The 26481-nt window shown below is 45.8% G+C and overlaps 1 long non-coding RNA gene across 1 annotated transcript; it reads left to right on the forward strand.

The window, feature by feature from the left end:
* Nucleotides 1-24483: 24483 nt before the first annotated feature.
* LOC129632484 (uncharacterized) lies at nt 24484-25830 on the forward strand. The gene is made up of 2 exons (XR_008704550.1): nt 24484-25537; nt 25645-25830. It is a non-coding gene; the product is annotated as an uncharacterized LOC129632484 (long non-coding RNA).
* The last annotated feature ends 651 nt before the right edge of the window (nt 25831-26481 follow it).

Genomic DNA, 26481 nt, shown 5'->3' on the forward strand with positions numbered 1-26481 from the left:
TGGCCGCTGCAGATGCAGACCAAGCACTCCTTCTGCCACTGGTGGACGCAGCCTTGGTATTTTCTTCCCGAGAAGTCCAAGGGACACGTAGCAGTCACCAGCATTGCGGCTGTCCTGATGCTTGGAGATGGGAGTTAAACACCTGTGTGTGCCAGAGTCCCAATTCATCCATCGCCAAATATACACTGAGGACCTGTTAGGTGGCAGTTGCCATCCTAGGTGCCCAAGATACAAAAGTGACCCAAAGGAACAAGATTTCTATCCTCTGACGGTTTATAATCTAATGCAACAATCAACAGACTATGTCCATAAAGGACCAGATAGTGAATGTGGTGGCTCAGTGGTAAAGAGCCTGCCTGTCGATGCAGGAGACGCAGTGTGCCATCCCTGGGTCGGGAAGATCCCCTGCAGAAGGAAATGGCAACCCGCTCCAGTATTCTTGCCTGGGAAATCCCATGGACAGAAGAGCCTAGTGGGTTATAGTCTCTAAAGAGTCAAGACATGACTTGACAACTAAACAACAGCAGCAGGTAGATATTTTAGGCTTTGTGGATCAAGCAAGTTCTGTCTCAAACCCTCAACTGCGTCACTGTAGTGTTAAAGCTGCCATGTACGTAAATGGTGGGCGTGGCTATGTGCCAATAAAACTTTATTGATAAAAACAGGCGGTGGGCCGGATTTTGCCAAACCTTAGTCTAGTGGATCGGGGCAGACAGCGTATGCAAATCACTTAGTTTTTTGAAGCCAAAGGATAATTTTAGACTGTGGCAAATGATATGAAAGAAGTAAGCCGTGCTGATATAAATGGCAGCTGCCAACTTTTTCACACCAGGGCGCACACAAAATTTGTTCAGCACCACTGAGTTAAATGCATGAGGCTGCCCAGGGTTGGCACCTCAAAGATCCAGCACCCCAAGGGGAGTCAGTATTGTGTGCATCTGTAACATATTTGCATTTCCTCAGGGACTTTCCATAGCGAGTGACCAGGGAGCCAAGTGTAGATCGCGTGCTCTCAGGAGGGTTTCTCCTAGATGACTGATGAGTTGAAAGATGAATAGTGAGCAGTCACCAGCCAGGGGAAAGGGTGTAGAGTGATGTGAGGGCTCCATAACGGAGGAAATGGACAGGCAAAGACTCCAGGGTGGGAAAAAGCATGTCGTGCTGGAGCTGAGGGAGGCCGCGTGGTCAGAAAGAGAGCATGCTGGAACTCTGGCATGAGATGAAATGGAGTAGCTCCTATGAGTCTCGAAAGTGGGTCGTAGGCCAACACTGGGGTTCCTGCTGCTGCATAACAAAGCATGCCCGTATCAGAGGCATAAAGCAAGGGGGCCCAGCAGGGCTGGGCGGGACCTGGCTCCACTGTTCCTCTGGCCTCGCAAGACCCAGCAGAACTTCTTTCTGGGTCTGCAGGTCGGTCATTTTGCTCGAGCATCCTTGGATCCACTGGGGCTTCTGCCCGAAGCTGGACGTGACACCTTAGACGTGATCCGCAGTCTCCTGGAACCAGCTGGGCTAGAGCAGGTGTACTTTCCTCCTGGCAGTGGCAGAAGCACAGATGGCAAGTGCAATGCATGAGGTCTCTCGAGGTCTGCACTCAGAACCGGCCGACCTGCACTTACACCACATTCCATGGCCCAAGACGAGCCACGTGACAGACGCGGGGTGGCAGGACACTGCAGAGGGATGCAGCGAAGGGCACGGCTCCCATGAGGCTGGGGATCCAGCAAGACCTTTTGTTTGTATCTGAACCGAGCAAGAAGCTGTTCATGCTTTCTAAGAACAAGAGTGATGTGATTGGATTTACAATGAAAAAAAAAAAAAGACTAATCTGGCAAAACTTGTTGGGGAGAGTAGATTGTGGGGGTAAGAGCGGAGATGGGAGATGAGGGTGGAGTGAACTTGAAGACACAGCACATCTCCCTCCTCAGGACACACAAGATGGACTGGCACACTTCTCTCTCACCGTGGGCTCTCCCAGGTGAGTGGACAGTTAGCACCTGCACTCATCAATCTAAGTCCCACAAAAAGCTACCAGTGGAGGAGAAATGCAAAGTTACAGTCCAGCTTAGCAGCCTTGAATGTTCCTCGTGAGCTCAGGACACTCACCCAAATCACACGTCACAAACTTTCCCATTACCGCTAAGAGCAGGATTATTCCCGAGGAAACCATAGCCATCATATCTGTTATCACCACAATAAAATAAATGGGCGTGAATTCCAGTCTTGCTCCTTGCATTGCTTCATGCTGAAAAAGTAATATTTGTGTGGCTTGACGTTTGAATCTGTTGGGAGGAAAACCTGTCTTGAGAGGAATAAATATTAGTCTACTCTGGTAAAGGAAGCTTTTCTTGGGAAATGGAGTCACCAAAGATTTCTGCTTTATGCATCAGAGGCTGTAATACAACCTAAGTGTCTTGGGAATCCTCTGGTGGCCCAGTGGTTAGGACTCCACGCTTTCGCTGCTGAGGTCCCGGGTTCAATCCCTCGGTGAAGAACTAAGACCCTGCAAGCCATGGCAACCAGTTCGCTCCTGTAATCAGGGAAAGCACTTAACGTAGAGCCGAGAGTACAAGAAGTGCCTGCTACTGCTACTGCTAAGTCGCTTCAGTCGTGTCCGACTCTGTGCGACCCCATAGACGGCAGCCCACCAGGCTCCCCCTTCCCTGGGATTCTCCAGGCAAGAACACTGGAGTGGGTCGCCACTTCCTTCTCCAATGCATGAAAGTGAAAAGTGAAAGTGAAGTCGCTCAGTCGCGTCTGACCCTTAGAGACCCCATGGACTGCAGCCCACCAGGCTCCTCCGTCCAAGGGATTTTCCAGGCAAGAGTACTGGAGTGGGGTGCCATGCCTAAATAGCATCATTCCCATTCCATTGCCCAAGTACTGGATGGTGAGAAGAGAATTATCAATACTAATATAGCGGGACTTGGTCTAAAATCAACACAGTTGATCCACCAGTTTCAGGGAGACAATGGGAGTATGATACTTTCGGGGGTTTGATACTTTGTCAGTGGAATAATGGAATAATGATTTCCTCGGTTCTTGCCCTCTTGAGGGAAGGAATTAATTTGAGAGGCATACACAGTTATTAAGCACAGTGAAAACACATTCCCAGGAAGGCGTGAGAGGGGCCTGTCTGAGAACCAGAAGTGGCCCTGCAGTGGGGTGGACGGGTTTTTTAGAGTGGGGGTCCCTCCGTGTGTCCTATGTCGTTTGACTGACAAGTTGATTGACAGCTTTAGGTTCTGTAACTTCTCCTAGTGTGCAGGCGTGTACCCATAAGCACCCAAGCAAAGCCCAGACCAATGCTAATTTATTTTCAAGTAGGGCCTAATGAACCCCGGGTTTCCTTGAGTCAGCTTTTGGGTCTTGGTGCGCCTGTGCCAGCCTTGCGCTGGAGGTCTTATCTTGCCTGGTCCTCATGCGGCTGGAAACCTAGCAGCGGTCCCTGACCACAAGAGGAAGGCTCTCTGGGCGTGCCCTGCCCACCAGCATCCAGGTGGGGAGGGAAAGATGGGCCATCCAGGACAGGTGGGCCCCCTCATGCCTGACTGGCTACCAGTAAGTGGGTGGGGTGGAGGGGACGTGGTTGCAGACCGAAGTAATTACATACTCGTGATGAAATATGAACAAGGATGAAATCTTTCTGTCGTATTCTCTGCAATATAGGGAGAGAACACGAACTCAAAGCTTGTGTGAAGAAGCACCTGGATTGCTTTCTGGGATTTTATCTGCAGCAACTAGATGGGGAGGACAAAGCGTGTTTTATTATTGCACACATACATAATTACGAAGCCTTTAGTTGTTTTTTTTTTTGCCTACATGAATTTATGTTGGGATTAAATTTCCACCAATTAGAACCCAAATGAAGCCATTCTAATGTGATTCGTCCATCACAGAAGCGTGGCCCTTCTGTCCCCACACACTAAGGAAACAAAATCGAAGTGAATTTTAAGTACCTAAAGCATAGCCTGTGAATGAATATCCAATTCAATTTGTAGGAAACTTTAGATTAATTAGGTTTATAATTTGCACAGTAAGGTAATGTAAATGTGTTGCTACCGCTTGACTTTTTGCTTAATCCTCTGAGTGGATATTTAATCTTTTTAATATTAGAATTAAAGCAACTTGGAAGATATGAATATTAATCTAATTATATCCCGATCACTTTAATTTCTTTAATGTTTGAAATAACAAAACAACTTTACAAATTGGTTTAGGTTGAGGAACCCTTTTAGAGCCTTTTGCATCTCATCAGTAAGTGCCACTTAGAGGTTGCCGGCTTGGGAGGGCCACCTTCCACTTGCAGTTATGCAAATGAAAACCATTAATCCAGGGACCAGGATGATCTGACTTGTTAGGTGTGCTGCAGGAAATTGCAGTTTCTACTTTAGGAAGGCAGAATTTGCCAGCAGGAAAACCCAAGGAAGCCTACAGCTTTATGGCACTCCAGCCATACAAAGTGAGAGCTTTCAAGGAATCAGTGAGAAGTTAGAGCTAAGAGGATTTTTTTTCTCCCCTTCCTTTTTCTGCTCTTATTATCTTAAGGAGGGGGAGGAAATCAGAGCAGGACATGAATACTGGCTGCAAATTTTATTACCTCATTATAATTGATACCTGCTCTCTGAGCCAATAAAAGAAGCTGTATTCTGCACTCGCTGTGTAAAATCTTTAATGTTTTAGGCTGTCAGTGTTAGCTGTGGTTAGGCTGACATAATTATGAGCTGCATGTCCCAATATTTAGCTCTTTACCCAGAAAAGCATGCTACAGTGGGGAATCTTTCAGAGATAATAAAAGGATTCATCAAGTGTCTATATGATAGCTACTTAAATCGCTATTGTTTTGGTTAGGACTGCAAAACATATCCCCTGGCTGTTTTTGTTCCTCATCTTTCTTACTTGGCATTTTAGGAATTTCAGTCTTTTGTAGAAAGTATTCGGTGGCTTCCTAAAGAAGGGGGGAAAAAACCTTTTGTTGTGATTTCTGTTTTAAGATGACAGTAAGGAGAAACCCTTCCAAAGGCAATTACTGGAATTTTAGATTCAAGAAACAGAAAGCATTATTTTCTGGAACTAACTACAGATTTGTAACGGGTGGTGGAAAATGATCCAAAGACTTTATAGAATGCAGTAGAAAGTTCTAGAATTAGAATAAATTCCAACAAATATCAAGTGAGATTTTCTATATTTTGAAGGTTTGTGTAATCTGTTTCCTCTTACTTATAGGCAGATGAAATGCCCTGAAAACAGTTTTCCTGTGGAGTTTATGTATTTCATCAAAGATCTCAAATGGCATAAATGTCCAACAGTAGCCAGTGATAATGAGGCCAAAGAATCAGTAAAAGAAACAAAGCTCTTCAATTAAACGTTCACCATTTCATTTTGAATAAAGCAAACAGTAACAAAAATTACCCTTGCACCGCCTAATTTTCTATTTTATGGTTTATGTCTTGGTCAGGCTTTCAGATTAACATTATATATTAGCTGAATTAACATTAAGATTCATTAAAGATGAATGCAAATTTTTTGCTACTTCCCAGTTACGAAGTAGAGTTGGATTCCTCTCCCTCTGGTTCTAGGCTGCTCTTAGCCACTTGCTTGGCAAATAGGATGTGGCAGAAATGACACAGCAGATTCTCCAAAGCTGTGTCACAGAAAGCCTTACGATTCTGCCCAGGTATCTTGGAATACCTGCCCTTGGAGTTCTGAGCTACCATCTAAGAAGTCTGACTACCCAGAAGTCACCATGTTGAAGGAAGCCCAAGGTCACCATGTAGAAAGGGCTTATGGCGAGTGAGGTTCTTGGCCTTCTTCCCAGGAATCCCCTGGGAGTCATTCCAGTTCAGGCCCCGGATACTGGGTGTCAGAGATGAGTCACTCCCCATCTGCCACCCCAGTGCCCTGTTCAAAATGCAGATTTTTGAGACACCCCCTCTGCCAAAAAAAAAAAAAAAAAAAAAATTGCTGTTGTCTTAAGATAACCGTCTTCCGGGTTTTTCTTACCAAGTAGTAAGCAAACTGAGCAAAGAGCAACCCCACCGCAAAGCAAGCCATTGTGAATAGTGAATTTCATTGTTTGATTTTGCCTTTGGAATTAGTCTCTTTATTTTATGGAAATGCAGAGTATCTGTAGAAGCCCAAAGGTGTTTCCTTTCCTAAAACACTTAGACTTATAGATTTTGATGCCTCAACTTTGCTCTTTATTCATCTATATTCACTTTATGGTTTTCCCTTTGAAAGTGGGGATTAAGAGAGAGAAGTTCTCCCAGATGTAAATTTCTCATAAATATTGGAACTCCATGTTGGTAATTCTTTCATTCTCTGACCCATTGCCTGATCTTCTGTTTAGCAAATGTTTTCCATGAAATAGAAGGCTTTAATTGTAGAATTACTAATTGTAATAGCATAGCTTAGCACAGCTCAGCCTACTAAAAAAAAGAAGAAACCACTATCCCCACTAAATCCTTATATTGTAAGACTACCTATCAGTATGCATCCATCTTTTAACCAAAGTCGGCCTTTCTTTAGTCTTTCAGTACCAACTCATGAGATGCTCACTAGGCAAAGAAAAATAGCATTTCTTTCCACATTCGTAGAACCCCAGAACTTTAAAACTTGGGAGTGGGAAGTAGGGTCCCTGAAGAAAGGTGAATTTTTCCGCAAATAGTCACATTCATCAAAGAATGCCTGTAATGAAGGTAAGAGCCTGGACTTATGCACAGAATAGTGTCCAAATGAAGTCTGGTCCCTGTCCTATAGCTTAAGGGTAGGTGTGCTTCATCTGGGGCCGAGGGTTTCATGAGCCAAAGGTGTTACAAGCTTATTCAGTTGACTTTTTGTCCCAAGATTCTCATGTAGGCGGTCTTGACGTTTGGGGCTGGGCAGCTCCGTGTGGTGGGACCTGCCCTGCGTGTTGTAGGAGCTTGAGCCTCATGCTTGTCCTCGACCCACAAGATGCCCGTGGTAGCCTCTCCCCAGGTTGTGACAACACCGTGTCCCCAGACACTTCCAGGCAACGCTCCCCTGCCTCTCTGCGCTCTGGTCACACTTCGCTATGTGTCTTTGACTCAACAAATCTTGGTTGCTAAGGCCTATGACCTTGAAAACATGGGGGAGAGCTGAACTTGGCTTTCTTTAAAGGAAGAAAGGATCTGCTGCTGCTGCTGCTGCTAAGTCGCTTCAGTCGTGTCCAACTCTGTGTGACCCCAGAGACGGCAGCCCACCAGGCTCCCCCATCCCTGGGATTCTCCAGGCAAGAACACTGGAGTGGGTTGCCATTTCCTCCTCCAATGCAGGAAAGTGAAAAGTCAAAGAGAAGTTGCTCAGTCATGTCCGACTCCTAGCGACCCCATGGACTGTAGCCTGCCAGGCTCTTCCGTCCATGGGATTTTCCAGGCAAGAGTACTGGAGTGGGGTGCCAACTTCCTCTCAAATGCCATAGGAATCGTTCAAAGCCAACAACAGCCTTTTGGATGCACTGGGCACTTCCAGCCTACAAAAAAGTGGTGCTAATATTGAGAGTATAGTGGCATGCTCATAGGGACCAGATATTGATCATCTATCACTGTTGAAAACATCACTGTCAGTATCTCTGTTCAGCATCACAGATGTGAAGGAGAAATACAGAGGATTCTAGAAAATGCCAGAAGTGGTTTTTACAGCCAAGGGGGACTGAATTGAAGAGCTTAACCCACTAATCTGTTATGGGTGCCCTGGGAGTGCTAGAGTGGGTTCTCTTACACACTGAGTGTTTTCTTTCGAGGGTAATGTGGGGCAGCATTTTAGTTCCATTTTTAATGGTGGAGGCAGAATTGCCTGGATCTCTTTCTGAGTGCATTGCCCATCTTCCCATAGCAAACTTATGTTTATGCCAGCCAGCTCACCCAGCATGGGGGCACAGATTGGAGTGGAAATCAATGGACTAGCATTTGGATGCAATTGCCCCAAATTATCAGAAAGAGAAGACGACCACTGGCATTCACTGGCCGTAGCATTTTCACCCACTGTTTTCGCTAAGTGTTAGTTGGGTGTGCTCTGTTCAATTCTCAGGCCCCTTTCTCATGAGAATTCTTCTGTAAACACCATTATTAACTGCAGTTGTGTTTTCTGTGATGGAGCTAGACTGAAGATTTGATCCGCATTCACTCCCTCATTTCCTTCAGGTGGCTGGTGAGTCTTTTGGAGACACAAGCAAAAGTCTTTTGCTCCTTGAAAGCAAGAAAGTTGTTTTTTCCCCCGGTTTCTGCTAAACAAGTACCAGTGGAGCCAGCCCACTGAGGGGTTGTTACAGGTTAATGTGTGGTCTGCATTCCCAGGGAGCTCACTCTCGGGGACCAAGCAGGCAACACTTGGAGACCTTGGAGTCAGAGTCGGGAAGTCCTGGCCTCTAATCCCAGCTCAGCCACGTCCTACAAGCCTCGTCTCCTCACCTGTTTGAGCATCTGCATTCTTTCCATGTTCTTAACATGGCATGAGTATCTCTCCACATTATTAGAAATACAGATACATCATCATTATAAATGGCCAGAGCACTCCAATTGCTCTTTGCATCTGCCTCCTCTCTGGCTCTTTTTCATGTTCATGATGCTTTTTGCATAGTGATCACAGAGCTCAGTCTGCAAAAAAAAAAAAAAAAAAAGGTGATTCTTGGAAACATGTCCCTTTCCAGGGTAGGAAATATAGCATTTAATTTCTGTATTCCTTCTTCCTCACTCTGTACAGTTCTAGGACACAGCACCTGGTCACAGAGAGCCCCCCAGACATAGGTATTGCCTCCCCTATAAGCTGTGTGATGCTGGGACTGCTTACTTTGCCTCTCTGAGTCTCTGTATTCTCCATATAAAATGAAAGAAAATAAAATTCTTAGTTTCCAGAATTGCTGTGAGGATAAAACAAGTTGCCCTTGGTATCATGTTTGGCTTAGTAAAAATAAGTGTTTCTGAATGGCATGATTATTGTTCTTTACTGTTCATTGAAAATGAGTGATCGGGACTTCCCTGGTGGTCCAGTGGCTAAGACTCCATGCTCCAAATCCGGGGATTCAATCCCTGGTCAAAGAACTGAACGCCATGTGCCACAACTAAAGATCCCAACTGCTATTAAGAATTCACACACTGCAACTAAAGATTCTGTGTGCGCAGAAAAGAGTGACGACTGCAGCAAGAAGGAGGGGAAGGAGGAAGGAAGGAAAGAAAAGGAAGGAACGGGGAAGGAGAGAGGAGAGAGGTCTATCAACCTTGATATGTGGAATTGAAAAAGAAATTCCCATCTCTTCACGGTGAACGAAAATAGCTTGACCTTTACAAATTTGGCCTGATCCCTGGAAGGAATCTGTCCCTAGGCATAAGATTTATGTAATCAATCAGCTAGATCTTATTTTGGCTGAGCTTAACTTCCATCTGTGGGTTTACCCAGCAGTATCTGTGGGCCTGCAAGGAGACACCTGGATTTGGGCCAGGTGTGCAGATCCGAAAGAAGAGCAAGACCAGCCCCACCTCTGCTACCTCACTTTGACAGAGGTTTATGAAGAGGGTTGCCAGATTTCTCAAATGGAGATGTAGAGCACTGAGCGGAATTTGAATTTCAGATATGCAGTGGATCATTTTTTAGATATAAGTGAAGGCAATGGCACCCCACTCCAGTACTCTTGCCTGGAAAATCCCATGGACGGAGGAGCCTGGTAGGCTGCAGTCCATGGGGTCGCTAAGAGTCGGACACGACTGAGCGACTTCACTTTCACTTTTCACTTTCGTGCATTGGAGAAGGAAATGGCAACCCACTCCAGTGTTCTTTTCTGGAGAATCCCAGGGATGGGGCAGCCTGGTGGGCTGCCGTCTCTGGGGTCACACAGAGTTGGACACGACTGAAGCGACTTAGCAGCAGCAGCAGCAGCATGTCCCAAATATTGCATGGGACATACTTATACTGGAATATTATTTTATTCAATACTAAAAAAGTTAGCCTCTTTTTCTCTCTCGCTTTCAGTGCAATATGCTCTGTGTAGTTTGGGGGGTGCGGCACACTTAAATGGAAAAGTATCTCATTCTAAACTAAAAAAATGAATCGTTTTATATTTGAAATCAAAATTTCACTGGGGATCCAGTATATTTTTCTTTGCTAGCTCTGGCATTTCTACTTACAGAACAACTAGGAAAGGTCTTACTCGTCTCCAAACACTTTGGACATGTCAAAACCTGTCATCGTTGAGCCTTGACGGTTGCACAGAACACCTCAAATCTGATCCCAAACCGTGACTGTTGAACAGATTTATGGTTTCTTGTCAATCACACTGATTTCGGGAGATTGTTATCAGTGTGGAGCTTTATAGGAAATGTCTCCTCTTGAAATGACATTTTAAGTTAATGTAAAATTGCATTTTAATTTAATTCGAGGGAAGTCATAAACAGGTGGGAGAATTATGTAACAATAATTGTGTTTGCAAGAAATTGATTTCATCCTAAAATTACATGAATATGCGATTACAGTTTGTTGTCATCCCGAAATGCACCGTTTAACCATAAAATACAGCATAAAAAACACCTTCCTGTTGACGTCCTTAATCTACTGTGTAATTGCTTAAGTAAGAACGTTAACAATATTGTCAGCTACCTATTCCCAAATACCTTAACGACCAGCTCACCAGTATGGGTTTGAGTTTGATATGTGCAAACTATAAAGTAGAAACTCAACAGTATTTGAGAATTTGGCACTGGCTCACAATATTCTTAACCAAACAAAGACATGGAGACCTTGAGAAACGAGTAACCCCGCAACAACATGAAAGTTGTTCTCTTAATAATCCTACCCCATTTTTTGAAGACATTACATTTTTGCTACTTAAAAATACTTTGGACTATTTCACCCACGCAAAAATAGCTTTATTAACAACTTTAGTAATTTATCATGCTCAGTTTCTTTTTTCTCAGAAATGTTGCTTTTGTACACTGAGAGTTCATTCATTTCAAGTTTGTCCTTGGCAATTCTTTATTGAACAGATTCCATTTTATTCTCTCTCTCCTCTCTCTCTCTCTCTTGTTTTTTTAAATACAAAGCTGATAAATAACGAAGACCAAGCAGGCTCAAACCGATTATATTTCTGGATACAAACCAGATGTGCAGTTAATCCATCATTGTTCCTGTGTCAACTACCCCCACCCTCACCTACACTTGATGAAAAACAAACCCAGCCTGATTTCCATGCTAGTTCATTTCCTTGAACTCAGTAAGAGCCTCACTGCAGTAATTTCCAAAAATAGTTTTGGAAAATGCAGAAAACTGCAGTGCTCATTCTGCCCGCTACACCGTGAGCACGGACCCTTGTGAATTTCACTGCGTGCCTCCCTCTCGGCCGAGACGTTTGGCCCCTGCCTGTCACTGGTGAGAACTTCGTAAACCAAGGTGACAGTGTGGGTCATGGATGTTCTGCTTTTTGTAGCTCCTGCAATTCTAATTGTCCCAGCAATGGCTGGTGCCACCTGGCTTGTTTCAATTTGTGCTTAGTATCAGTAGAATCTCCTTTCGTCTGACCAGTGCTGACTGGTAATAAATAGCAGTGTTATTCCCTTCCTTCTGTGCTAAGCTGCTTCAATCGTGTCTGACTCTGTGTGACTCTATGGACTGTAGCCTGCCGGGTTCCTCTCTCATGGGATTCTCCAGGCAAGAATAACTGCAGTGGGTTGCCATGCCCTCCTCCAGGGGATCTGCACGACCCAGAGATCAAACCCACATCTTTTATGTCTTGTGCACTGGTAGGTGGCTTCTTTACCACTAGCCCTACCTGGGGCTTGGCAAACCAAAAAAAAAGCACTGAAAAATACCTTACCTCTTAAAAAATAGGGCTTCTCTGGTGACTCAGACAGTGAAGAATCCGCCTGCGATGCGGGAGACCTGAGTTCAATCCCTGGGTTGGGAAGACCCCCTGGAGAAGAGAATGGCAGCCCACCCCCATATTCTTGCCTGGGGAATGCCATGGGCAAGTAGCCTGGGCAGGCCCCAGTCCATGCGGTGGCAAAAAGTCAGACATGACTGAGCAACTTTCACTTTCTTCAAAAGCAACTGGGCATCTGAGGAGTTCTTCCTAGTCTCGCTTCGTAAGCGAAATCACAAACCAACCTCCTACTGTCTCATCTTTTGTTTAATGTAACCACTGAGGCCATTGGCAGTCCTCAGCCTGCTTTCTTTGTGTTCTTAAGATTCTCAGCCTCTCTGGAGGTGCCTTCCTGGGCCTGGGTGTGTGCTGTGACTTGAGGAATAGTGACTGATCATTATGACAACTAACATCGGTTGATCAGAGCTTACTGTGGGCCAAGGACCCTTCTAAAACCTTGCATCCGCTCATTAACTGTGAAATAGGTATTATGGTTTTACTGATGCAAAAACAACCACAAAGAGACCCAGGAGTACACTGAGGGTCACACAGTCGGTAAAAGGCAGAGCACTCAGTCTGCTGTTCCGACTTACAAACTGGTATACTGCACGACCCCTCTAGGGGACATGCATCTTGAATGCAAAGGTGGTACCTTGAGTTTCCTCAGTCCCCATTCAGAATCTCTCATTATGCCTTTAAGTTAAGGCAGACATGATAACCAGGTTTCATTTTGTGTGCCCAATCCACAGCCTGTCTTGACCAGCAGAAATGTTAAGAAAGACTCTGAAGTCTGGTCTAGCAGCCAAAGAAAGGATTGACTCCCACAGTAAATGCGGGATGTCTGCTCTGAGCATAGGAGGACTGTGCGTATCAGGCATTGGCCACTCCTGGTTAAAAGCATTTGAGTCTCTGGTAAAATGCAAATTGTACCTGTCGGAATACACATGCAGCCCCTCGTGGTTGCTGATGCTTAGACAAGAGTCGGTGAATTTAGTAAGCATGACACAGAGAAGGTGGGTCAGAAGACAGGTGTGTTTGGAACTACGTGGATGCCCATCTGTGCAGTGTTGGTTCCTGGGAGTGAGGAGCCCACAGTGGAAAGGAACAAACAGAAATATAAGTTCCAGCTGCCCTGAAAACAAACTGCCCACGTCCTAATTTTGCTCTGGGCTGCTTAAGATCGCTGTAGATCTTAGATCTACTTAGATCTACTGTAAGATCAAGACTGTAAAGTCTTGAGCACACCCGTAGCAGTTTGGATCACGGCTAATATGCCTCCCGGGCAGGCGCTGTGCTGGGCACTGTGGATATGTTCACCTCTGGTCAAGGTCAGAGCAGTCTTCCTTGGAGAGATTGCTGTTCCCACTGCATGCAGGGGATGTGGGCAACCGAGGGGATCTATCCTCGTGGCAAAGCTGGGATTCAGAACAATGGCCACATACTTTTCAAGCTTCTCTCTCCCTTAGAATTGTCTCCAAGGCGGGGTGAGCGGGGGTGGGGGTAGTGCGATTCCTGATGCCCTTCCAGGCGGGGCTGCAACTGGAGGTTGCAGAGGTGAAATACCCCTTTCAGCTTGCTTTGCACAAACCCAAGGTGGGGGCAGGGAGGGAGCAAGAAAGCCAGAAAGCACCATCCATGCATCTTCCTGCTTTAGAACCATTACAGAACATCTCCTTTCCTGCATTCTCTGTTCATGAGCAAAATGCCCAATACCTTCCGGTGTGCGCTTTGAGCTGCTTTTAATTATCTGCTGTTGGATGGAGCAAAGGTAATGGGGACCTGTCATCGTCGTGGAGGGGCTGTTGGAAGTTTATTTCTGTGGGGAAGAGGGCCACCATTTGCCCAGGAACCAAGGCCGCTCCAAGTTGAGGACACTTTCCAGTGCCACACAGTGTAAATCACAGCACAAACTATGCGATTATCCCCTGCAGAGGAATCGAGTGCGGCTTTATGGGATTCTTCACCAAGCACTTAGGAATAATCTGATATAAAACAGCAGGGGTGGAGAGTAATGACAACTTTAAATTAGTTAAATGAATGTTTACATTTTTTTAAAAAAAGGCTTTTCTGCAAACCTGGAAATACAAAGTGACAGCTTCGTTTCCGGGTCCCCACTCCAGTGGCACCTCCTGGTTTTTCAGCCCTGGGAGAATGGTGGCTTGACTTAACCCCTTCAGCGCCGGTGCACTCGGGCGCCCCCATCATCCTGTCTGGCTTCCAACAGTCCCTGGAATGGCGCTCGTCGTATTTCCATTATAAACATCAGATCGGTATGGAGGGAACATCTGTTTTAAGTCAACTGAGCCTCAATCCAGGAAAAAATAAATTTCTGGCTCTCCACCTGCTCCGAAGGTCAGTTACCCACCCACATCAGCCAGAGATGGCTGATGGGCTGCAGATGCAGAATCTATTTTTAGCTGTGTTTGGCAGGTAAGCCGCTTGTTGACTGCAGCAGAAGAAGGGGAAGAGGGTATGGGAGGTTGATAAACCATGACAGTGTTTTAAGTGTGGTGCGGTGCCAAGGCCCCCAACAGATCCCTGTAAGGTGCTTCTGGGCCTTTTCCCTACTTGCGATGAAGAATTCATGCTGGCAAAGCACACAGAGTGGGGAGTCTTTACGATCCTTTCTATGTGGAGCGGACCTCAAGGTATTTTGGATAAGATGCAACCATTGCATTTCAGCTACAGTTACCTGCCCCGAGGTGCCCTGTTCTCTTTAACAGTGTTTTCAAAGAATGATCTTCTTTTTGGTTCCAAAATCCGGATACTTTGCCTTGTGTCTCTGTCTTGGCTCCCTCACTTGCCATCAGGCTGAATTCTGTGCATAGGTTGCCCATCTGGAATGTTAGTCAAAGCTATGCAGATGAACTCGGCCTGGGCTCTAGAAGGAACAATCACCATCAAACAAAACCAAGAAATAAAACCAAAGCCTAAAGGGTTGGTGCCCTGTCAGGAACATCTGGCAAAGCAAATGGAGAATTCCAAAAACTGATTTAGAAATAGACTCAGGCCTGCTTTGGCCTTTAAGCCATCAATAGAAGCATCAAATCCTGCCCAGGAGAGTGGGGTTTTGCGGTGCCCAGGTCACTGGCATTCCATCTAGCACCTCAAAAAAAAAACCCTCTGTGAAGAAATCCACAAATGCTTAGGAGCCAGAAGAAAACTGAGTAAAAATAGCTCTCAATAGCACCAGCTTCCATCTCTGTGGGATCTAAGAAGTCGGAAAGCCTAAAGAGCCTGGTGCTAGCTGCTGCTTCACAGGCTGAAATCAATTTTTAAATAGGAAATCCAGAGATAATGAGATAAGTGCAGAAGCAAACAAATGGCAATTTTCAGTTAATGAGAATGTTGGAAGAGTGAGAACCCAGATTCTTCTGGAGATGACTGTAGCCAGGCCATCAGAGGACAGGGAGCCAGGCGCATGTGTGTGTTCTAGAAGCGTTTGGAATGTAGAAAAGGGTGCAGATGAACCTGTTTGCAGGGTAGGAATAGACACGCAGGCGTAGAGAATGGGCATTGGATGCGGTGGGGAAAGAGGGGGGTGGGTGATCTGGGAGAGAACACTGACACACACATACATACTACCACGTGTAAAATTGGGCTTCCCAGGTGGCCCTAGTGCTAAAGAATCCACCTGCCAATGTAGAAGACCTGGGCTCCATCCCTGGGTTGGGGAGAGTCCCAGGAGTTGGAAATGGCAACCCACTCCAGTACTCTTGCCTGGGAAATCCCATGGACAGAGGAGCCTGGTGGGTTACAGTTCATGGGGTCACAAAGGGTTGGACACGACTGAGTGCACACGCACACACATACACACACACGCACACACACGCACACCCCCCGTAAAACTCCACTGTTGCGCCTCTGTCCTCCTGGGATGTTCTTCTAAGTCCTGAGAAGGCTCACTCCCTGTAGGTTTCTGCTCAAATATCTCCTTAGGGAAACCTTCCCTGGATACCCACCTTACATAACACTTTTACCTTCATGCTCTTGGGGTACCTCCTACCTTGTTTTTTTTTTTTTTCCTTTGCAGACATGGTATTTTTCTGTTTATTTATGGTTAGTCTACCCTGCTAGAAGGTAAACTCAGTGACAGCTCCATTCCCCGTGCCCACAACAGTGCCTGACCAGAACAGCAAAGTGCTTGTGAATACTGTGTAGCTTGAATTGAATGCGTGTGTTGCAGAATTTAGTGTTGGAAGCCATCTGCAAATGAAAAGTCCTTTCTTCCCTTCTGGCCCTTCCCAAAGAAGGCAGCCTCTTCAGAGAGCCCTCTCCTGGGAATACCCGAAATCCCAGCGAAGGACGTGAAGCGAGCCAATACGTAATTAGCTTTGAGATAGGAACCTACGCAAAAGCAGAGTCCACAGATTTCCTAACTGATCTTCCTGTGTTTGCATTGGCCACGGCCAGACCCTGGCACTCGAAGCTGCCAGTGCAGCGCCCCGGGAGAGGCAGAGGGTGGCGGTGGAAGATTCCTTAACCTTGTGCAGACGCGCCGTTCATGTTAATGGAATCTGATAAGGGTGACTGAGGAGAAAGCCTTGCGTGAACATCTCCGTCACCCTTATAAAAATAGTAGCCCCGGTAACCGGTGACATTTATGGACAGCCTGAGAATGCCAGGGCAGGGCCAGGTGCTTCTCATAGCTTCGCTAACTTGAAACCTTGACGTCCTAGGGGTAGGAATGATGATGCCTCTGGGGAAACTGAGGCAGGGCTGGTGTTTCTGTCTTTGCTCAAGCCCTCTAGGAATAAGAGGCGAAGTCAGGATGTGGACCGCCTCTGTCTTCTGACTCACCCGATCTTCAGAAGATATCGCAAGCACAGGAGGCAAGAGATAGAGGAGCCAGGGGATGTTGCTGGAAAGGGCCTCCTTAGAGCTGATGCTCACCTGCCTTCAGTTCTCACCTGCACAGATCAGCTGTGCTATTCCCCCTTGTAAGGTCTCCTTCTATATTGGCACCCACCACGCACACTAACATTCTTTATTTTTTTTTAATATTCATTCATTCATTCATTTATTTATTTATCTGACTGCTTTGGGATCTTTAGTTGCAGCAGGCAAACTCTTGGTTGCGACATGTGGGATCTAGTCCCCTGACTAGGGGTGGAACCCGGGCCCCCTGCATTGGGAGCACGGCGTGTCTCCCACTGGACCACCGCAGAAGTCCCCCAACGTTCTTCATACATTTCACAACTTGGTGGGTTCCAGACCCATCTGATGAGGCAAATGCAGAGCAGATAAATGACCAGGAAAGAAGCGGTGCCCTGAACCCCGTGACTGGTGTGACCTCCCACTCCAGGAAGGGCAGACGGGGGTGCAGCTAGGTAACCCCACGACCTGGGGTGTGGAAAATCAAGAGCGCCTCGGCCCGCGGCACCCGCCCGGCGGGGAGCGTGATGAATGCCACTTGGGGCTGCCGGTCCCCTTTTGCGCTCTGTGAAGGCCGTGCACGCCTCACATTAATCACCACCAAGCAAACACGGGCTCCCAGCAAAGGAGCCAGATGATTGGGAACACATTCAAAACAGCTTTATTTCATTGACAGACAGGGCCTTTTTTGTTAAACTCTGGTTTAAAAACCTTTTACATCTCTGTCTTGTTCACACGTTACCATAGTCATTCATACTTGTGTAAACCGAGGAACTTGGGGCTGTCTTATTTATCACAACCTACTGGCAGGAAAAGGGTCCCAGAAAAAGAATCTTTATTTGAGTTTTGTTTTGTTTTATTTTTAAACGCTATTAAACAGGGCTAATGGGAATGACGCTGTTATCAGCCAATATTGAAGTAAATGGGCTTCTGAAAAAAGAAAATAAAGAATCTTCTAAATGTCAACGTGCAAATAGAAAACAGCAATTAATTAAATGAGAGTGTGTGGTCAGCAAGAGAGCTCATGTCTTTGCTTCTGGGACAGCACAGAAGCTGGGAAGAAGGACTAGTTATCTGGGGTTAACCCAGGTTTTGGTAAGGAGTACTAGTTAGTTAGACTTAGGTAAGCACCATATGTAAACTAACCTTGGCCCAAGTGACTAGAGTGATTCATTCAGAAGCCTCTTGTTTCCAGCTTTTTCCCCCTAAATAACCAAAAAGTTCTGGAGAAGAGAATGGTTACCCACTCCAGTGTTCTTGCCCGGAGAATCCCACGGACAGAGGAGCCTGGCAGGCTACAGTCCATGGGGTCGCAAAGAGTCAGACATGACTGAGTGACTAACGTTTTCACTTTCACTTCAGTCAAAAAGTTACCCAAACCTTTAAGTCGTATATCTCAAAGCATACTAATTCTGGTATTGGTATTTAAGCATCTAGAATTATCTTGAAACATCTACCATGAAAAGAATCTGCCTCTTATCCCCGAAGAAACACAGCATGTTCCTAATGCCTCTTGACTGGTCCTGTGAAAGGATCATCTTCCTAAGCGTGAGCACGGGTGACCCCAAAGAGAAGAGTTAAGCTCTCTCCCTAACAACCGAGGCAGGAGAGGTCTGGTACGCATTGTGTTTAGGAAACTCATAAACCCTGACACCAACACCTGCTCCAGGAGAACACTGCGCTCTCATCTGTCCTTAGGAATGTGTATCTGGTTTTGCTTTTTTGTTTTTGTTTTATTGTCAGAAACCAAACGGGAAGGGTCCTAAGTGAGGATAACTTAGATAACCAAGAAGCAGACTGAGCTTATGAAATGTTATCCAGCAAAATGTGCCTCTTGGCTCTCTGTGGAAATGATATATCAGTCCAGATGCTTCTCATGGATGATCTCTTGATGGACTATTTCTACTCTCCCCTCCTCCCGAGTAGGCAATCCCCCTGGTCTCCAGTGTGGAGCTGCGACCTTAACCCTGAACGGGCACTGATGGTCAAAGCTTCTGGGCACATGAGTGGGGCAGCCATGTGGGAAGGTTCTGGGCACATGAGTGGGGCAGCCATGTGCAAAGGTTCGAACTGGTGCAGCAGCAAGGCTTTGCTCCAGGAATGGAGGAGGAAGGAGACACGAAAGTTCAGGTCATGATCAGTAAAGCAAAAGGCATCAGTAGGGGACTTCCCTGACTGTCCAGTGGTTAAGGCTCCACACTTCCAATGCAGGGGCTGTAGGTTTGATCCCTGGCCAAGGAATGAAGATCCCACATGCCACTCAGCAAGCCGAAAAAAAAAAAGGTCAGTCATCAAGGGAGCTACCTGGCTTAGGGATTTAAGCAACATCCAAAGTGATACTGTAATAAAATCATGTTTTTTGGTTTTGTTTTAAAAACAAAACTTTTTTACAATTTTTTTAAGCCACAGAAATTAAGTTTTCCTCACTTTATTAAACTGGTGATTCTTTATTAAAGCATATAGAATCTTATGGGGGAGAGATATGCATGAGGTTATTGTCATCTCTGTGGGAAGTTTTTCAAGTAGCGTCCTCACTGAGCACAGAAATTTTTGACGAAGCGTGGTCAGAGCAGGTTACCCCTTTCTCCTGCCAACTCTACCGCGTTGCGTCCTGTGATACTCAGAGCCCTTTCTGTTGGGGGGTGTTCCATATATGAATTGTGGCTGAGGACCCTGGCCTCAGCCAGGGTTTTGCCAGCTGTTTATTTCCTTGGCGGTCAAATAGGCACACTCTTCCAGGCTAATAGTTTTGAACCAAATGCGTGCTTATTTTATTCTGATGCATGCGATTCAGGAGCGTTGTTAATCGGGGCGAGTTCTTACTGCATGCATCCCCTGGGTGCATCTTGACAGCCTGAGAGGGTCCCTTTCTTCTTAATTCAGAGGACATATATTTTAGGTTTGGGGGTTGGTGCACAACCCCAAAAGGAGGCCAGAAAGCAATTTCAGCCCTTTGAGAGGATATAAAAACCAGAAAGAGGGTGCGTGGTTCCCTTCCCCTCGCCTCTCAGAGCCCTGTTACCTGGGAGAGTTCAACATGTACACAAACCTGGTTTCATTTTATTTTCTCTGGTTCAAGACCTGGGATTTTGGTCTGTTTCAGGTCCTTCAAGTCCAAAGAGGGCCTCTCTGGCCCTCTGCAAGCCTTCCCATCCTGAGGCAGGCTCAGCTTGCATCCAGTAACCCTGATGGTTTTCCTAAACCACTCTTGGGTCCTTCTTGGAGTGGATCCCTTGATTGCCTCAAGCAATTGACCTGTTGGCGTAAAATTACCAGGTGGTAACATTTTGGGTGGTAGAGGTAAAGCAGACCCCACCCAGGCACGAGTGGGAGGTCTGCCTCCCTGGAGGCAGTGGTCAGGGGCGTGGCAACCCCAGCCGGGTCTGGCTCTCTGCATGGTCTCATTGGGTGGTCAGGTGGCCAAGCCTTGCTTGGGCTTGCTCACTGGTTCCTTTCGTTCATTCGTCATTCTTTTCTCAAAGTACAATCATTCATCATATTCTGTTAGAGATCACATTTTCTGCAAAGCCATTCTGCCTCCTGCAGAGACAAGGCCTCCGCACGGAGAACATTCTATCGGTATGTATCTTGCTGTTGTGGCCCCGTAATACAGGCTCTAAAGTTCATGCAGGAAAGAGGGTTGGGTCCCTCGGGGCAGAGGAAAGCCACAACATTCATCTAGATCTCCACAACCTGCAATAATTTTGAGGTGCTTTTCTCAAGTTGAACATTTTTTAATTTGTTCAAGTGTTTTACCCATATCGGGTATGATTATTATTATTGAAGTTTTTTTTATTATTATTATTATTGATTATTATTATTGTAGTTTTTAGTGATAAAATTTAGCTAAGCTTTGTTCCTTATCATCATCATCCTCATGGGGCCCCTTCTCCTGAGTGATCCAGCAAGTCCTTGAGTCTGCATGTATAATTCATCCTACAACATAATCCTAGAATTTAGTACATGCTGAGTCTTTGATTTCTTATTTTCAAATGCATCTCCTCAGAGGCAGAATATGGGTAGCTGTTTTCCACCATGAATTTGGGCTGAAACAAGAAACGTAGAAGCCACTTCCAGCTAAGGGGAAGCCAGTACACATCAAGAGATTACTGGTGGTCTCTGATCCAGCGTTAGAAAAATAGAAACAACCCCTTCCAGCACCACCATCTTTAAAATCCACATATCTGAAACTTCTTGCTGAGAAATAGAACCAAAAAAAAAAAAAAAACCTTGGGTAGTCTTCCCTCCACCCAAAGTTATATGCAAAATCAAATGCTGATGTAATCATTTCCATTCTGAACTCAGAAAAGAGAATGAAATGGTCTTTAAGGTTTTTGATTCTGGTTTGTTGATGCAGAGTCTGTAAAACACAAGCAATGTTTTGTCAAAATCTAACACATACAACAGATACGAGGGAAGGCCACTGTGTTTCAGTGGGAAGCTGCAAGCCTCCCAACTTCTGCTTATGTGAACTCTTCTTCACCCCTTGGGGATCCTCAAGACCCCAGAGAAACTCAGCATGAAAATCCCTGTGTAAGTGCAATAGTCGTTCAGTTCAGTTCAGTTCAGTCGCTCAGTCGTGTCCGATTCTCTGCGACCCCATGAATCGCAGCATGCCAGGCCTCCCTGTCCATCACTGACTCCCGGAGTTCACTCAGACTCACATCCATCGAGTCAGTGATGCCATCCAGCCATCCCATCCTCTGTCGTCCCCTTCTCCTCCTGCCCCCAATCCCTCCCAGCATCAGAGTCTTTTCCAATGAGTCAACTCTTCGCATGAGGTGGCCAAAGTACTGGAGTTTCAGCTTCAGCATCATTCCTTCCAAAGAAATCCCAGGGCGGATCTCCTTCAGAATGGACTGGTTGGATCTCCTTGCAGTCCAAGGGACTCTCAAGAGTCTTCTCCAACACCACGGTTCAAAAGCATCAATTCTTCGGCGCTCAGGTTTCTTCACAGTCCAACTCTCACATCCATACATGACCACAGGAAAAACCATAGCCTTGACTAGACGAACCTTTGTGGGCAAAGTAATGTCTCTGCTTTTGAATATGCTATCTAGGTTGGCAATAGTCATTAGTCTGTGTGAAATTTACTCTAACAGTGTTTCTCGAAATATGGTTCCTGAGTTACATTGGAGATGGCAACCAACTGAATTAGAATCTCTGGGAGTGTGGCCCAGGAATCTGCTTTTGTATCAAGCATCCTGGGTGATTCTTGTCAACCCTAAAGTTCAAGAACCCCTGGATAGCAGAGTTACTTATTCCAAATCTATCTTTCTGTCCATTATAAAAAAATAGTACATATACACTCCAGACAAGCAAAAAGTAGGGAAGGGAAAAATCTCTTCTGTTTCTATCACCCTAACCTAAAACTCTTAGGACTTGGAGGTATTTTCTTCCAGGCTTTTTTTCTTTTTTTTTTTCTCGAGTTGGTGTTGGGCAGGGAGGCCTGGCATGCTGCGATTCATGGGGTCGCAAAGAGTCGGACACGACTGAGCGACTGATCTGGTCTGATCTGATACGTAAGTTTTCATTTGCAATACAGTTTAGCCATCTTTGTTGTTGCTGTTATTATTGTTTACATGTGTCAATTTCATCTTCATGACTAGTCTGTCTGATAGATATTATTATACCCATTTTACAGATAAGGAAATTAAAGCAGAAAGATTTTTTCAGACATAGTTTGCAGACACCTTGACAGCCTGCTTCTTTCCATTGCAACTATGTAGAAAGCTCCATTACCTTATTTTTCATAATTGTATTTTTCTTGTTGCTTTTCACTGTTCATGGCAAACTCCAGTTAACTTCAGCTCTCATATTGGATAAAGCATGGAGTTCCCAATTTTCAACATTATAAATAAGATACTTGTTGAAGTGGTTTTTTCTTTTTTTTTCCCTTTCTATACGTGAAACTATTCTTCTTGAAAATATTTCTTAAAAAATGGAATCTGTGGTCAAAAATTTTGAGCAGCTGATATATTGCTGAAATTTCTCAGAGAATACCACCAACATATATTGACTATAGTTTTCTCAAAGGGATATTATGAAGCACATCCCAGCTCTGTATCAGGGAACAGGCTGTCACATTTGAGTGAAATTTGTGGGTTATTTATAACCACAGACAGTATCATGTTTTCTCCCTTTACAGAAATCTAAGTAAAAGAATCACTTTTTCCTAGTATCTGGATGACTTGATTTCTTACAATCAAGCTGGCCTTCTTGGAAACTCAGAAATGCCAGCCCTTTCATCTTCATTCACAAAAGATCTGTTCTCACCCTTTCTCTACATCAGAATTCCATGAGGCTATTGTGAATCTCTGGAAGAATCTAGATAACCTCTTTTTCAAAGAAGCAAAATATTGCGGCTGGCTCGTGCGCTCTCCCTCCTGCCCGCCGCGCCGAGAGATGTCTAAGCACCCTCTCCAGTGTGCTCGGGCCTCTGTATCCAGCCCTGCCCGCGCCTGCCTGTGACCTCCCGTCACAGGGCTTGTGCCTGCACCCGTGACCGTGTGACAGTCTGGGTGCCATGTGTAAAGAGCACAAACATTAGTCAGACAAACGGAATTTAAAGGGTAGCCGTGGCTTCACCGCCTATATTAGCTGAGACACTGGGTGGTCAAGTTCTTTACAATTTCTTGCTTCCATTTCCTGACCGGCCAAATGGGCACGGTAGTACCTACCAGACAGGGTCACCATGAGGATGAGATTTATTAACCTGTGTGGAAACATCTGCAACGGTGGCGATGACGGTGGTGCATCAGAAATCCATCGCGTGTCAGGTCGGCGTCTGCCACTTTACACGTGATGTCCGGTGTCATGTTCATAGTTACCCTAGCAGATAAGTGGATAAGTGGTATTATTATTCCCATTTTACAGATGAGGTTTGAATGCGTGAACTGTTAGGTCAAACCATTGGAAAGTGCCATTCTTGTGGGTAAAATGGTCAACCATCATCAGAGTCATCAGTTTCAGCCTAATCATTTGCCCAGATCTCATAGAGAAAGGATCAAGGTTTAGACCCAATTCTGTACAACACCTGAGCCCGTACTTCTCCACATTAAATGGAATCCTAAGGCCCTGGGCACTCTGCCTTGCAGAAATCAGACATAAAACCTGTTTGTTTCATTTTTTTTCCACGCACCCGTGTCCACCATTAAAATGTACCGAAGATCAAACAGGGCCCTGGTATTGTGACAGGCATCCGAATGCTGAATTTCCACGCAGAACCGGGTCTCCAAAGCAAACACAATGGAGAAAATTGCCATGGCCAGTCCTCGCATTGTGTGAACTGAAAAAAAAGAAAAAAAAAACCCACATGCATGCGCACAGACCTGATTTGAATGGTATTTCTGAGTGGAAGCTAAGTAGGAGCTGAAAATGGCCTTTTAAAATACAGAACATAAGGATGCAATTCACAGAGCCGGTCTAAACTGTAAACACGCAGCTGTGGGGTTTGTGAGGCTCCGTGCTTACATACTGACAGCATACAAATTGTCAAGTACTTAAAGTTCCATTGTTGCTGGGAGGGCCTAACCCAGTGTCCTCAAATGGTCTTGATTGTTTTTTTTAACCACAGGATTCATCTCTCTCACGGGAGATATGGAGAAATATCATGAAATATCAACACTAATAGATTATCAGGGATAATCAATAATGACTTTTCCAAATTCCTTTGTTTTATTACCATATGCTAACAGGATTTTTTTTTTTTTAATGCAGAGATTGAAGTTTGCACTCTCCTAAACTCCTGCAAGAAATCCCTGTGCAAGGTGCAGAATGGTCATACATGTTCTTGGCCTTTCTTACAAAAACCTCTCTAGAGAGTTCACGTGGACATTTATGGGGTTGTCTTTCAGCACCCGTTTCCCGTCTTCTCCTGGAAACCCTATTCCTGCCTGCAATCCCTGTGGCTTCCTTGGAAGATGCCATTTTTGTCTGGCTAATGCACCTGAACTCTGTTGATTAGTCCATGGCTTAGCACCTGCCCACAAACTCAACCAAGAAAATAGGGTTTTGGAACTGGGGAGTTTCAGTCCCTTTCCATTGATGGGAGCTCTCAGTTATAAACTTTGGGTGTCCTGCTACTGCTGACAAGATCTTGGCTCTTTGTACATCAATGCTAAACAGAAGCACAGAGACAGAGTTGTGGAGGAGAAGGAAAGAGTAGCTTTAGTTCTTTCCCAGGCAAAAGGGGACCACAGTAGGCTAGCGCCTCAAGAACTGTGCCCCCTCCCTGGTGAGTAGGGAGAGGTTCTTTAGTCAGGCAGGAGTGCCTGATAAGGATCAGGACATCTACAGTCTTGCAGTTCTTCTTTCTTCTGCCAAGTTTCTACAGGGTGGGGTTGCTGACGAGATTAGGCTGATTAGGGTCTTAATCTTAACCAGCCTTAAATCTTGCCTCAGGTGGTCTCGTGACTGCCCCTCCCTTGATTAGCAAATGTTCTGCCCTTTGGAACTCAGAGAAAGGAACTCATGGGAGGCTCCAGTCTTGCCTACAAGAAGGGGGGACAAAAAGGTCTCTGTCCCTGGGAGCCCCACAGTGCCCTGTTCGGCATCACTATGTAGAGGAAAGACAAGGCAGAGATGCAGACCATAGACTCCCTCACTCCAGTGCCTTGCTGCCTCATTGACGTTCCTGATGGTTCCTCAACTCTCCCCTGCATTCCACAGATGGACAGATCCCTCTTCATTTGTGGTGGGCTTGGTTACTTGCAAACGGAACATCGTGGGAGTGTCTGCTTCTGCCCATGGCTGACTTTGGACTCACTTTCTGGTTCTCAGGGCTCAGGAAAGAAAGTATGCTCATGTGGAATGTGCTGGTGTGTCATGTGGAGGTGTGGGCACAGTGATGGCAGGACTGTCGAAGCTGTGAGGGGAGTCCTAACCCACATTTCTTCCTTTAGGCTTCCTCTGCAGCTGTCCAGAGCTCCGTTTTGAGCCCTGACTGGGCAGCACTGTGTCCATCCATTGACCATCTCATTATAGAGCTACTTGGAAGGTAGAATCTGTCTTCTCAAGGAGCAAATCCCCAGCTGTTACTACAGTTCCTGGCCTTGTGTGAAAACTTCACAAGCATTTGTTGGCTTGAACTGAATTAGTTGAAAGTAACTCAAAGATTGCTGGATGAGGGAGCTTATAGCCCAGTTGAACCCAACTCAAGGGATCCCTGCCCATGTCTAAGAATCAAGCTGGAGTAGGCTCTTTCATCCAACATGGACACCATACTTTCTGCTTCAATTTTGTCATCTCAGCCTCCGCCACTGAGTTGTGAGAACAAGTCACTTCACCTGTCTTACATGATGTTAATGAGGCCTACCGCTGAGGGTTATTGTCAGTATGAAATGAAAAAGTCCATAGAAAGTAGTGTCGTGGGGCTGACCATGCACTCTGCTCACCCCTTCCCAGCCCTGCTATCTGCTCTTAGTGGAGCCCTGAACAAGAATCTGAATCTCTGCTGTCTTGTCATTGGTCCAGGCTCTGCTCGTCACGTTATCTTTGAATGGAACCCATGTCACTGGATTGATTCCTGGCTGTCCTCAAGGTGAGGGGTAGCCGGGAGACTTAAGACGCAGGCACGCAGACCACGCTTGTTACAGGTTTTGCATAAGTAGTGGGGGCTCCCCCGCTGGAGGTGGCTCCTCTCGCTGTCTGGCTGCCTCCAGTCCATGGCGGAAGCCTCGCCGTACTTGAGTGACAAAGCAGATTGCTTCCTCCCACTTCTGTGGCTTGAGACCCCTTTC

This window comes from Bubalus kerabau, chromosome 17, assembly GCF_029407905.1.
Source record: "Bubalus kerabau isolate K-KA32 ecotype Philippines breed swamp buffalo chromosome 17, PCC_UOA_SB_1v2, whole genome shotgun sequence".
NCBI classification, from domain to species: Eukaryota; Metazoa; Chordata; class Mammalia; order Artiodactyla; family Bovidae; genus Bubalus; species Bubalus kerabau.